Here is a 13,917-nt window from a genome sequence, read left to right as displayed (position 1 = left end):
TTTTGTCTTTTGCTATAAGGCTAGAAGAATCCAGATAGCAGCTTCGACATTGCCTAGAAATCTCCTTACTGAGATCATCCAGTTGAGCTATACTTATTTTCCACTGTTTCATGGAAAATAAATTTCCAGCATTGCTAAAATTTCTGCTACGATGTCACAAAAGTCACCTTTCTTTCAGCTTCCAATAATATCTCTCACCTTGTTTAAACCCTCACCAATAGCCTCCCGAAGTGACATAAGGCTCCTGTTAACAGTCTCTTCAAGGCCCTTCTAACTTACACTCAAGCTCAGTTCCAAAGCTCCTACTGGATGACTTAGTAGCAGCAAACTGTATATCAAGATGTAATTAAAAAAAAATACAAACGATTAGAAATTGTATAGAATATGGGTTTTATTATAGGAATTTGACCTTATATAACTATGAGAGCTTGTTAAGCCTGCTATATATGATTGTTACTTTTGTGCCTATTGTTATGACTTCCCTAAGATCCAAAGAAGCTGAAGGAGAATATCTAGGAGAAGTGACAGTACACTAAGTGGCAAAGAGCCTGATCTGTTGGTTCAAGGAAGATTCCCTGCTATTGATTGCTGGGTCCAGTCATAATGGATTAAAGAGTTAACCAGATGATGAAGTAAATGTGAAGTGGAAAAGCATTTAAATAAAAGCATGAAGAAAAAGTTCAGGGGCATGAAATACACAGGACCATGGGGAAGTATAAACAATTGATTCCAGTGTATATATCTAAAGAAAGGAGTGATGGGAGGTGACACTGGAGGAGTAAACAAGACCTGTCATGAAAGACATCTCTTAAATGCCATGATAAGGATACTTCATCCTATGGGAATGGGAAGCCACCACAAGGATTAGGTTTGAGAGTATATTAAAATGTACCCAGAATGTGTTTTAATCAAGTATAGTAAGACAAACAGAAAAGGAAGTGATTGTTATAAAGGAAATTTATACTCGAATCCCTAGAAACAGGAGGCATGGCATGCCACTCAGGGCCACATGGGAAAGGACTGGGATCTGTCAAGAGGTAGAACAGAGTAGCAAGGCTAGAAAGTCTAGGCCAGAGTCTTTATTGGGGTTCCTGTGAAAAACACAAAGCAGGGAAGGGTAAACAGTTTAGGACTAGCTAGCGTGAATAATTCTGGTGGGTTTTAGGCTTTAGGGGTGGTCCCTAGTGATCTGGTACCTGGCCCTGGGATGACTAAAGCAAAGGAATACTGTCCCCTGGGGTGTATGGGTCAGACAGAGGAGGTCTGGCTTAGGACTGCTTAGTTTGCATATCAAAGACATGCTCTTGGCTGCACCTGCCCTTTGCTATCTCTAAGAACTGGCTAACCCCAGTAGGAGCAGACCTTCCCCAGCCAGAAAGGTTTTTTAAGATGTCAAAACATCAGAATATACAAAAAAATGAAAATATAAATGATACAGGAAAGCGGTAGTCAGACTTGTATTTGTGGCAGTTCACTTTAGTAGCATAAAAGAATGGTTTAAGGCAGTAAGAACAGAGGCAGGGATGGCTTCTGTACTATTCCAGGTGATAACACAAGATGGAGATGTTGGGTGCGGCAGCTCACATCTGTAATCCCAGCACTTTGGGAGGCCAAAGTGGGCAGATCACAAGGTCGGGAGATTGAGACCGGCCTGGCTAACACAGTGAGATCCCGTCTCTACTAAAAATACAAAAAATCAGTTGGGCATGGTGGCATGGGCCTGTAGTCCCAGATATTTGGGAGGCTGAGGCAGGAGAATCGCTTGAACCCGGGAGGTGGAGGTTGGAGTGAGCCAAGATTGTGTCACTGCACTCCAGCCTGGGCGACAGAGCGAGACTCCATCTCAAAAAAAAAAAAGATGGAAATAAAGTGATAGATATAACTTGGGTAAGACTGTGACTAGAACCTGGTCTCTTTGTGGGAACATTAGATGAGCCACAATTTAGGATGTGGAGAGATGAGAGTTGAGTAATATTTAGCAGGGGACAGCTGTGATGCAGGTCGAGGTTTACTAAGACATTGGAAATCTAGGAAAGAGAGATTCAGAAAAAAAGATGGAGTTTGCTCTTTCAAACTTTTGAGTTTTCACCTGCATCTTAAACACACTCCCTATGGACAGCCAGCTGAAAATGAAAGGGTTGCTGATCTCTGTGCTGTATAGACTAGCCTCATGAAATGTCAGCATCTAGAGCTTTTCCAGCAACCTGAAATCAATCCATTTGGCAGACAAATTGAAAAAAATCATCAGCTTTTTGAGACAGCATCAGCCTGTGAACTCAGCAAAAAAACTAGGAATCTAAAGTTGAATGTTAATCCAGACGGTTACTGACTTACTGTGTAAATTTAGAAAGTCAGTTAAATTGACTTTATCTATCTCTCTTCTCATCAGTAAAACGAGAAAGAATGTCAATCTATTCCACAGAGATTGTGTGGGAAATAGCTAACTAATGATTATAAACTATTCTGAAAGTATAAACTGCGGTAAGAATGCTAAAACATATAGCATCCTAGGGCCCCAAGGACCTTAAATTTAAAACAATCATTAATTTTACTAACAGAGAAGGGTTGTTTCATTTATTAACACTCTATAATACAAAAGAATCTGGCTTATTCATAATATGACAAGGGCCCATGGCAAATTAAAAATTTTTGGAAGTTGGAAAAATGCATGAAAAAACAGGAGTTCATAAACACAGGTTATGGCCGAAACCAATGCATTTATTTGATTTGTTTTGTCAAGTTTATTTTGTGATTAAAATGTGGTCTGAGACTTGGGGTAAAAGTTTCAAACATGATCAGTTGCTTCATGTACTTGAAAACTGCTGTAGAAATTCTGTCCTGTAATAAAGAAGGGTACTGGGTTTCTCTTGGTCAGTTTTCTTTTTAAATATACAAATGGAAGGTTTGATTTAAAGGGCTTTGGATTCTCAAAGCCTGCCTTCTCGAGTCACTTACTAGCTATGTGACTAGCCTTTGGATTCTCTAGCCTGCCTTCTAGAGTCACTTACTATGTGGCATAAGCAAGTTATTCATTCTCAACCTCTTCAAGTCTCATTTTCATTCTCTAAAAAGTAGGGATGAAAATAGCAACCCCTACTTTCTGTGAGGTATAAATAAGCCACTTATGTAAAGCACTTAGCACACTATCTGGCACACAGTAAGAGCTCAGTAAAAGGTAGTGGTTTTCTTTTGTACAATCTCACATACATATTTAAATCAAGAGCTCCACTTTCTGTTAACAAATCTCAAGTGTACAAGCACTACCCCTGAGGCTGATATAAGGTGCTAACATGTGCCCACTGTGCCAAAGATCTGTCTCCCTGATGTCGCCTTCTTGCCACTATCCTTTTCTTTATCCATTACTACTTCAACTTACTGCTTAGACACCTGAGTACACTCTTGTTAGAGAAGTTCAAATGAGGGGTTAAATAAAAAGGTGTTGGAGACGTTATACAAAAGATCCTTAAACTGGCTATGTGGCTGGAAATAGATTACTGGTTCAGAGACTTTACAACAGAAAGTGATTTGTAAGAAATACAGAATTACCAACTCTTAATTTTGTCAAATGAGGACTTGTTTTTTTAATTCACTCTCAACTATTGCTACCATAAATTCATAAATGGACATTTTAAACCCTTCTGTTGAAAGACCATGACATAGACTTCTTTAAATTGATTAAATTTGCTTTATGAAATATATCACTATCTTATACTAAATGTTGTTATGTTGATAATGGGATCCATTTACAGACCAGCATTTAGTTACCACTAGTCTAGAGGAATCTCTCAATATTCTACTTAAAAACACGTACACAAACACACATATATATTTTTATATTTTTTGGAAGCTTTACCAAGTATTAAACATAGAAAACAGAACAAATCAAAACAAAAAGTAGCAATGAATAGATTACAAAATAGAACACTGAGATAAACTAAGAACCCAAGAAGATAGCTAAGCATCTACAAAGTCTAATAAAAGAGAGAATAAACCAAAAAGGGGAATATAAAGGGTAATGGGATAAGATAATGCCAAAATTTTGGCTTAGAAATTAGACATTATTATTATTATTATTATTCGAGACAGAGTCTTGTCTTGCTCTGTTGCCCAGGCTGGAGTACAGTGGTATAATCTCTGCTCACTACCTCTGCCTCCTGGATTCAAGCAATTTTCCTGTCTCAGCCTCCCAAGTAGCTGAAATTACAGGCACCCCCCAGCACACCCAGCTGATTTTTGTATTTTTAGTAAAGCCAGGGTTTCACTATGTTGGCCAGGCTGGTCTCAAACTCCTGACTTCAAGCGATCCACTGGTCTTGCCTCCCAAAGTGCTGGGATTACAGGCATGAGCCATCACTGCAAGGAGGCATTTTTGACTGAGACAAGAAATTTAAGTTAGCAGACCAGGTGGAGGTGGTGGTGGGTGAACAGAAACAGTGCCTGCCCTGTTTGAAACCTCCAGCCACAGCTCACCTCTTGCTGGGTGCTGCCACAAAGAAATCCTGGCTCAGTGTAGAGGGCCCTTCTAACTTTTTCTGAGAAGCTGGAAATATGAATTTTTGGCGAAATATCCCCTTAAATGCTACCAACTACCTCATATCTTTTTTTTTCTTTAAATCACTGCACAGGTCTAACAAAATATATCTCTGAACCACATTCAGCTCACCAGTTTAGAAGCTCTGACACAGTGTGAAAAAGAGGGTCAAGGATAACATCCTAAAGGGCAGTCAGGGGAAGAGGCTCAGACCAGAACAGCACCTAAGGAGAAGAAACCATTCAATAAAGATTAGTGAATTATAGTCAGGGTTCTCTAGAGGGACAGAACTAATAGGATAAATGTATATATGAAGGAGAGTTTATTAAGGAGTATTGACTCACAGGATCATAAGGTGAAGTCCCACAACAGGCCATCTGCCAAGCTGAGGAGCAAGGAAGCCAGTCCAAGTTCCAAAACCTCAAAAGTAGGGAAGCTAACAGTGCAGCCTTCAGTCTGTGGCTGAAGGCCCGAGAGCCCCTGGCAAATCACTGGTGTAAGTCCAAGAGTCCAGAAGCTGAAGAACTTGGAGTCTGATGTTCCAGGGCAGGAAGCATCCAGCACAGAAGAAAGATGAAGGCCAGAACACTCAGCAAGTCTGCTCATTCCACTTTCTTCTGCCCGCTTTATTCCATCCATGCTGGCAACTGATTAGATGGTGCCCATCCAGATTAAGGGTAGGTTTGCCTCTCCCAGCCCACTGACTCAAATGTTAATCTTATTTGGCATCATCCTCAGGGGCACATCTAGGAACAATACTTTGCATGCTTCAATTCAATCAAGTTGGCACACAATTTTAACCATCACAAGTAGTATGGAGGGTGTGTCTACAGTGTTAAATGCAGCAGAGATTTCCAGTAAGTTATGGTAAGTTATCAGTCCCTGGTACTACTCTTAGAAGCAGTTTCAGTGACATGGTAGAGACCAAATCCAGACTATTTTGAGTCAGAGGGAGGGGAGGAAGAAAGAAAATATACATATATTCAAAACTACAAGTTTAAATAAACAGTTCCATGTGCAAATGGTGTCATTCTTCAGCAATAATTAAAACAAGCTTGTAAATATATTACAACACACACAAAATATTTCTTTAAAGCACCTGAATATTCTTTGTGAAGCTCAGGAAAGGTATTTTCTTAATTCACATTAATTCACCCACAATACCAAAAGAGTTTAAGAATATCAAAACCAAACCTGACAACCTCTATGTCAATCAAGAATCTTGACAGCTAGGCTGGGCACGGTGGTTCATGCCTGTAATCCCAGCACTTTGGGAGTCCAAGGTGGGCGGATCACAAAGTCAGGAGATCAAGACCGTCTTGGCTAACATGGTGAAAACCCGTCTCTACTAAAAGTACAAAAAAGGGCGTGGTGACGTGCACCTGTAGTCCCAGCTACTTGGGAGGCTGAGGTAGGAGTGCAGTATTGGGATGCGAGATTAAAATAATTCACCAAGACAAAAGTATGCCAAATAGCAGGGTCTTTATTGCCGGCAACCACGGAGGACTCACGTCTCTCAAACCTGCGGCCCCCGAGGGGAGAGTGTCAAGGCTTTTTATACCCAAAAGACTACCTTGGGAGTGGGGGTGAGGAGCCGGGAGGAGGATGAAAGGGCTTCAGACATTCCGAGGGCTGGTGGATTCTGTAAATCATCTCCTGGGCAGGGATGGGGATGGAGGCCTCCGGACATTCCGAGGGCTCCGGGGCTTATTGTCACTCTAATTGCTACATAAATGATTCACAAAAGTCAAGACAAACGTTAGTTTACACATTGGGTACCGACAAAAGTCAAGACAAAGTTAGTTTACATATTGTTTGGGTACCGACAAAAGTCAAGATAAATGTTAGTTTACACATGGTTTGGGTACCGGTGGAAATTAGAGATCTTAGTTCACAGGGGCCAAGATGAGATTAGCTTGGGCTGTGCATTCTGATAAGCAAAGGCCAGCAATTTTGTCAGTTACTGATGAGTAAGGTAAACAACAGCAAAGGGCAGCAATTCTATCAGTTACTGATGAGAAAGGTAAACAACAGCAAAGGGCAGCAATTCTATCAGTTACTGATGAGAAAGGTAAACAACTTCACCTGGTGGACATTATCCAGAGCAGACTAGCAGTCTTATTTACAGAAACCAAGTCAGCAGTTATTGCAAGGAGAATGGGGCAGTTATTACAACTCATTTTTGGAGATTCAGCTTTGTCTTATAAAATGGCATTGCTCAGGTTCTGGTTCCAGGCCAGCTATAGCACAGGAGAATTGCTTAAACTGGGGAGACGGAGGTTGCAGTGAGCCAAGATTGCACCACAGCACTCCAGCCTGGGTGACAGAATGAGACTCCATCTCAAAAAAAAAAAAAAGAATCTTGATAGCCAAATTCTAAACAGAATATATATATCAAAGTTTGAGATATTTGATAGCAAAACAGAAATACTATGAGAATGTTTACCTTATTATATCAGATACTTTCTGTAAGGCCGGCTGCCTCGCTGAAGAGCCAAATGGACACACTTATCTCTCTGTGCTGGCTCCCCACACCTGCTCCTATCTGGTTTCTCCATGCAGGCTCCACACGCCCACTCCTGCATTCCTCACTCAACCCTTTCAAAATTTAAAAAGCCCGCAGAAGATTTGTCCAATGGCAGTTTAACATTAACCTCCCCAGCCAGTCAGCCTACCAATGAAACTGTCTGCTCTTTGTTTCCCTAACAATCAATCAAATCTCCTTACCAATGAAATTGTCTGCTCTTTGTTTCCCAATGACCAATCAACTACCTCCACTTCTCATAAAACCCCACGCCCTGAGAAGCCCATTGCGACTTCTCTGGCCCCTTCCTGGACCACAGAACCTCACCCGGGAGCTAAATAAATTGGAATCTCATTTTTTCTCACTGGCCTCAGTTTCCTCATTTTAACTCGGCAATATACCTTACACTTTCTTGGTCTCATAATGTCCTGCAAGTTACTAAAAATTCCTACATGCTTAATTCCAAGAGCAGCAATGAAACGACCCCTCATTCTAGCATCCCAAGGCTCTGCTTTATAAACCACTTTGATAATCCCACTTTTCCAGAAGAGATTAGTAGGCTATCATGTTTCTGCCTCTGATTCAGGTGACATATACACCAAAAAACAACACATAAAATAATAACCATTATTCTCATAAATATTATAAATTACATAGAATATGCTATATTACCTAAACATTCCTATTTATCTTTATAGTTCCCATTTATCTTTATTATTCCTATTTTAGATAAGTAAACAGGTACACTGAAAGGTTAGTCAATAAGCGCCAGGGTGAAGACTGAAATGCAAGTCTGATTCCAGTGACCGTGATTTCCAGTACATGTAATAATGCTTAGTAATGTTCACCAAATATTCTAGCCCTCCATCTTCAGGACACAGGGTAGGACTGTACTTCTGGGCACTTCCTATTTGGGTAAAGCCATGTGACTAATTCCAACAATGAATGGAAATAAGATGTGTTTCTTCTAAGCCACAGACTTTACTTGCTTGAGGGAGATTCTCCAGAATGCTCTCTTCTAATAAAGTTTAAGATGGTGACAACTTGAATAGTTTGGGTCCTACAATACAAAATCATGGAGCAGAGGCCTCGGCCAACTTGCAAAATGTAGCAATACAAGAAACACTTCCATGTTGGTATGTAACACCAAGATTTTTGAGTTGTTACCATAGCACAACTTAGTTTGTCCTAAATGCTATCACCAGTAATCCCAAAAGCCAAATAAACACATTTTAGTGGGTAAGACTATAAAGAGAAAGGAAAAACAGTTAAGGTCCATTCAGCTTTTCAAAGGGGATTCATATAAAGTCTAGCATTAGATAGTTGCCAAAGTCATGTAAAGTAGATGACTAACTGCCTAATGTGTCCAATTTGTGATCTAAATGGTTTTCTTTAGAACTTTCCAACCTTATTAGCAATAAAATTTATGATTTAGTAAGTAGTTCTCAACTGGGGCAATTTTGTTCCCAGAGAGACATTTTTTGTTCTTACAACTGTAGAGGGGGATGATACAGGTACTTAGAAAGGAGATGCTGCTGATAAACATCTTACATCTTACAATGCCACAACAAAGAAACATCCCACTCAAAATGTTAATAGTGCCACTGATGAAAATCTCTGATCTAGGTATATAAGGCCTTTCCAATGTCAGTGACAAGAGTAGGGGTGCATGGGGGGTGGGGGGGATTCCTGATTCAAAAACAGGAATTTTTCCATCAGGACTTGGCAAAGTGAAAAAAAACTCTTACTGCAAATTAAAACCACAATGAGATACCATCTCATACCAGTCAGAATGTGTATTAAAAAGCCAAAAAATAAGAGATGTTGGCAAGGATATGGAGAAAAGGGAATACTTATACACTGTTGGTGGTAATGTAAATTAATTCAACCCCTATGGAAAACAGTATGGAGATTTCCCAAAGAACTAAAACTATCACTGCCATTTAATCCAGCAATCCCACTACTGGTTATCTACCCAGAGGAAAAAAAAATCATTCTATCAAAAAGGCACCCACACTCATGTTTATCACAGCACTACTCACAATAGCAAAGTCATGGAATCAAGCTAAGTGCCCATCACTGGTGGATTACATAAAGAAAATGCAGTACATAAACATCATGGAATACTATGCAGCTATAAAAAAGAATGAAATCATGTCCTTTGCACCAACATGTATACAGCTGGAAGCCATTATCCTAAGTGAATTAACACAGGAACAGAAAATCAAATACCACATGTTCTCGCTTTTAAGTAAGCTAAACAACGGGTTGGACAACGAGCTAAACAACGCATGGACAAAAAGATGACAATAACAGACAGTGGGGACTCCACAAGGGTGGGGGAGGCTGATAAACTACCTATTGGGTACAATGTTCACTATTTAGGTGACGGGTTCTATAAAAACACAAACACCAGCATTATGCAATCTACCCACATAACAAATCTGCACATGTATCCTTTAAATCTAAAATAGAAACTTAAGAAATAAAATGAAATTTAAAAATTTTTTAAATTCATGTAATTTACTTTTTAAAGTAAGGTCATTATTTTTGTTCATCAAACTCATGTACTGGGGTTATTGATCCCCATGTTAATGCTATATTTGGTTAAAATTATAGACAATAAATAAGACTTCCTTTTGTCAATACAAGAGTGACAAAGAAAAAGGAGCTAGATTATAAATCATCCCTATTCATAGAATGAAAAATTCAGCAGCCTTATAGAAAGGCAGCGATTTGTTTCAGCATGTCATACTAGTCATTCTGATTATACTGAAATAAGACAACTATAAAACTTCTTCATGGTCAGTATATTAACAAAGGTTTTAATATTTTTTTGAACTGTACATTTATTTTATAGGATCCTTATATTTTGTGTAGATTCATTAAAATCAGACATTATCCTAACTGGAATGTGAAGGTAAATTAACTGTAACATTACTATTAGAAGTTAAGAAAAAAAGAAAGCTATCGTGGGTTCCTTTTCTGCCTTCGACTGACCAAAAGACCTGAAGAATTCATCCAAGGGCAAGGTAAATTAGAAAGCAGGCCTCTTGTGAGCATGCACAATTCTAAATCATATCTACCTCTCGATTCCCAGCAGTCTGTTATACTAATGCAACTCCTTAGTCATATCCTAATGCAACTCCTTAGTCATATCCTATCCTCTCAACTGATATACTAAGATTATCACCAAACATTTATTAAGCACCCAATGCAGGCAGGGAAGGAAATGTGCTAGATATTTTAAGAGTAGTGAACAAGAAATTCGTTTCTTTTCTTTTTTTTTTTTTTGAGATGGAGTTTCGCTCTTGTTACCCAGGCTGGAGTGCAGTGGCGCGATCTCAGCTCACCGCAACCACCGCATTCTGGGTTCAGGCAATTCTCCTGCATCAGCCTCCTGAGTAGCTGGGATTACAGGCACGTGCCACCATGCCCAGCTAATTTTTTGTATTTTTAATAGAGACGGGGTTTCACCATGTTGACCAGGATGGTCTCGATCTCTTGACCTCGTGATCCACCGGCCTCGGCCTCCCAAAGTGCTGGGATTACAGGCGTGAGCCACCGCACTCGGCCCAAAATTCTTGTTTCTAAGCACTTAACAGACTATGGAAAAAACAGATGACAAACAACTAAATTCGAGTAAGTGATTACAAGTGTGTAGGTATTAGAAAGAAACATGCATTGGGAGGAGTCTGGGGAGGGTTGTCTCAGTAGGTACTATTAATATGTAAGCTGAGACTAGAAAGACAAGGAAGCTGGGTAAAGCAGGTTGGGTAAAACATTCAACTCTAGGAGCGATCCAAGATGGCTGAATAGAAACAGCTCTGGAGTGCAGGTCCCAGAGAGAACAATGCAGAGGGTGAGTGATCACTGAATTTCCAAACGAGTTTTTACAGCTCACAGATCAGGAGATTCCTGGGGTGAAAAGGACCACAAGTTTCCAATGCAGCTGTTTTAGCCGGCGCTGCAGGTTTCCACACAAAAACTCACACAAATCTGGGCCGCATTTCAACTGGAGCTTGGAATGCCTGAGAGACAGAATTGGCCATTCGACTGAAAAAGAAGGGGGCTAAAACAGGGAGCCAGGTGATCTGGCTTGGCAGGTCCCACCCTCACAAAGACTAGCAATTTGAAACGCTTTGGATTGAGAGTTTCACAGTAAGCACAGCTGGACCCGGGATGGTCCAGCTTGGTAGGGGAAGGGTGTCCGCCATTACCGAGGCAGTCCACCATTACCAAGGCAGTGCACCACTACCAAGGAAGTCTGCCATTGCTGAGGCAGACTGCCATTATCAAGGCAGTTCTAACTGTACCTCTGTAAACAAATCCGCAAGGAAGTTCACATAGCAGCTGGGCAGAGCCTGCAGCAGCTCAGCAATGCCTCTGCTGGCAAACTGTGACTAGATTACCTCCTTGCTGGGCAGGGCATATCTGAAAAAACACAGCAGCATGTCAGGAACTTATAAATAAAGCCCCACCTTCCCAGGACAGAGCACCTGGGAAAAGAGGCGGTTATGAGTTCCACTGCAGCAGACTTAAATGTATCTGCCCAGCAGCTCTGAACTGAACAACAGAGCTCACAGCACAGCACTTGAGCTCCTATAAGGGACAGACGGTCTCCTTAAACAGCTCCCCGACCCCCATATATCCAAAGAGACAACTCATAAAGGAGAGCTCAGGCTGACATCTGGCAGGTACCATTCTGGGATGAAGATAACAGAAGAAGAAACCGGCAGCAAACCTTACTGTTCTGTAGCCCCCACAGGTGATCCCAGGCAAACAGGGTCTGGAGTAGACTTCTAGCAGTCCTACAGCAGAGGGGCCTGTTAGAAGGAAAACTAAGAAACAGACAGAAAGAGCTTCAACATCAACAAAAAGGAGGTCCACTCAGAGACCCCATCTGAAAGTCACCAACTACAAAGACCACAGGTAGATAAATCCACAAAGAAGAAACCAGAGCAAAAAGGACAAAAACACCAAAAACCAGAACATCTCTCCTCCTCCAAGGAATCAGAACTCCTCACCAGCAAGGGAACAAGGCTGGATGAAGAATGAATCTGATGAATTGACAGAAACAGGCTTCAGAAGGTGGGTAATAACAAACTTCTCTGAGCTAAAAGAACATGATCTAACCCAATACAAAGAAACTAAGAACATTGAAAAAAGGTTAGACGAAATGCTAACCAGAATAAACAGCTTAAAGAAGCATAAAAATGACTTGATGGAGCTGAAAAACACAGGACAAGAACTTTGCGAAACATACACAAGTTTCAACAGCTGAATTGACCAAGCAGAAGAAAGGATATCAGAGATTGAAGATCAACTCAATGAAATTAACCAAGAAGGTGAGATTAGAGAAAAAAGAGTGAAAAGAAATAAACGAAGCCTCCAAGAAATATGGGATTATGTGGAAAGACCTAATCTACATTTGATAGGTGTACCTGAATGTGATGGAGAGAATGAATACAAGCTGGAAAACATTCTTCAAGATACTATCCAGGAGAACTTTCCCAACCTAGCAAGTCAGGCCAATATTCAAGTCCGAGAAATACAGAGAACGCCACAAAGATATTCCTCAAGAAGACCAACCCCAAGGCACATAATCGTCAGATTCACCAGGGTTGAAATGCAGGAAAAAATGCTAAGGGCAGCAAGAGAGAAAGGTCGGGCTACCCACAAAGGGAAGCCCATCAGACTCATAGCAGATTTCTCCACAGAAACCCTACAAGCCAGAAGAGTGGGGGCCAATACTGAATATCCTTAAAGAAAATAACTTCCAACCCAGAATTTCATATCCAGCCAAACTAACCTTCATAAGCGAAGGAAAAATAAAATCCTTTACGGACAACCAATTGCTGAGAGATTTCATCACCACCAGGCTTGCCTTACAAGACCTCCTGAAAGAAGTACTAAACATGGACAGGACCAACCAGTACCAGCCACTCCAAAAACGTACCAAATGTTAAAGATCATCAATACAATGAAGAAACTGTGTCAACTAATGGGCAAAACAACCAGCTAGCATCAATGGCAGGATCAAATTTACACATAACAGTATTAACCCCAAATGTAAATGGGCTAAATGCCCCAATCAAAAGACACAGACTGGCAAATTGGATAAAAAGTCAAGACCCATCAGTGTGCTGTATTCAGGAAACCCATCTGACATGCAAGGAAACATATAGGCTTAAAATAAAGGGATGGAGGAAGATTTACCAAGCAAATGGAGAGCAAAAAAAGCAGAGGTTGCAATCCTAGTCTCTGAAAAAATGGACTTTAAACCAACAAAGATCAAAAGAGACAAATAAGGACATTACATAATGGTAAAAGGATCAATGCAACAAGAAGAGCTAATGATCCTAAATATATACACACCCAATACAGGAGCACCCAGATACATAAAGCAAGTTCTTAATGACCTACAAAGAGACTTAGACTCCCACACAAAATAATGGGAGACTTTAACACTCCACTGTCAATATTAGACAGATCAACGAGACAGAAAATTAACAAGGATAGTCAGGATTTGAACTCAGATCTGGACCAAGCAGACCTAATACACATCTACAGAATTCTCCACCCCAAATCCACAGAATATACATTCTTCTCAGCACCACATTGCACCTACTGTAAAACTTACCACATAATTGGAAGTAAATCACTCCTCAGCAAATGCAAAAGAATGGAAATCAGAATAAACAGTCTCTGAGACCACAGTGCAATCAAATTAGAACTCAGGATTAAGAAACTAACTCAGAACTGCAAAACTTCATTGAAACTGAACAACTGGCTCCTGAATGTCAACTGGATAAACAATGAAATGTAGGCAGAAATAAACATGTGCTTCAAAACCAACGAG

The sequence above is a fragment of the Aotus nancymaae genome, unplaced genomic scaffold (assembly GCF_030222135.1).
Source record: "Aotus nancymaae isolate 86718 unplaced genomic scaffold, 86718_ANA_hifiasm-v0.15.2.pri h1tg000036l, whole genome shotgun sequence".
Lineage (NCBI taxonomy): Eukaryota > Metazoa > Chordata > Mammalia > Primates > Aotidae > Aotus > Aotus nancymaae.
Note: the sequence above shows the minus strand (reverse complement) of the source record.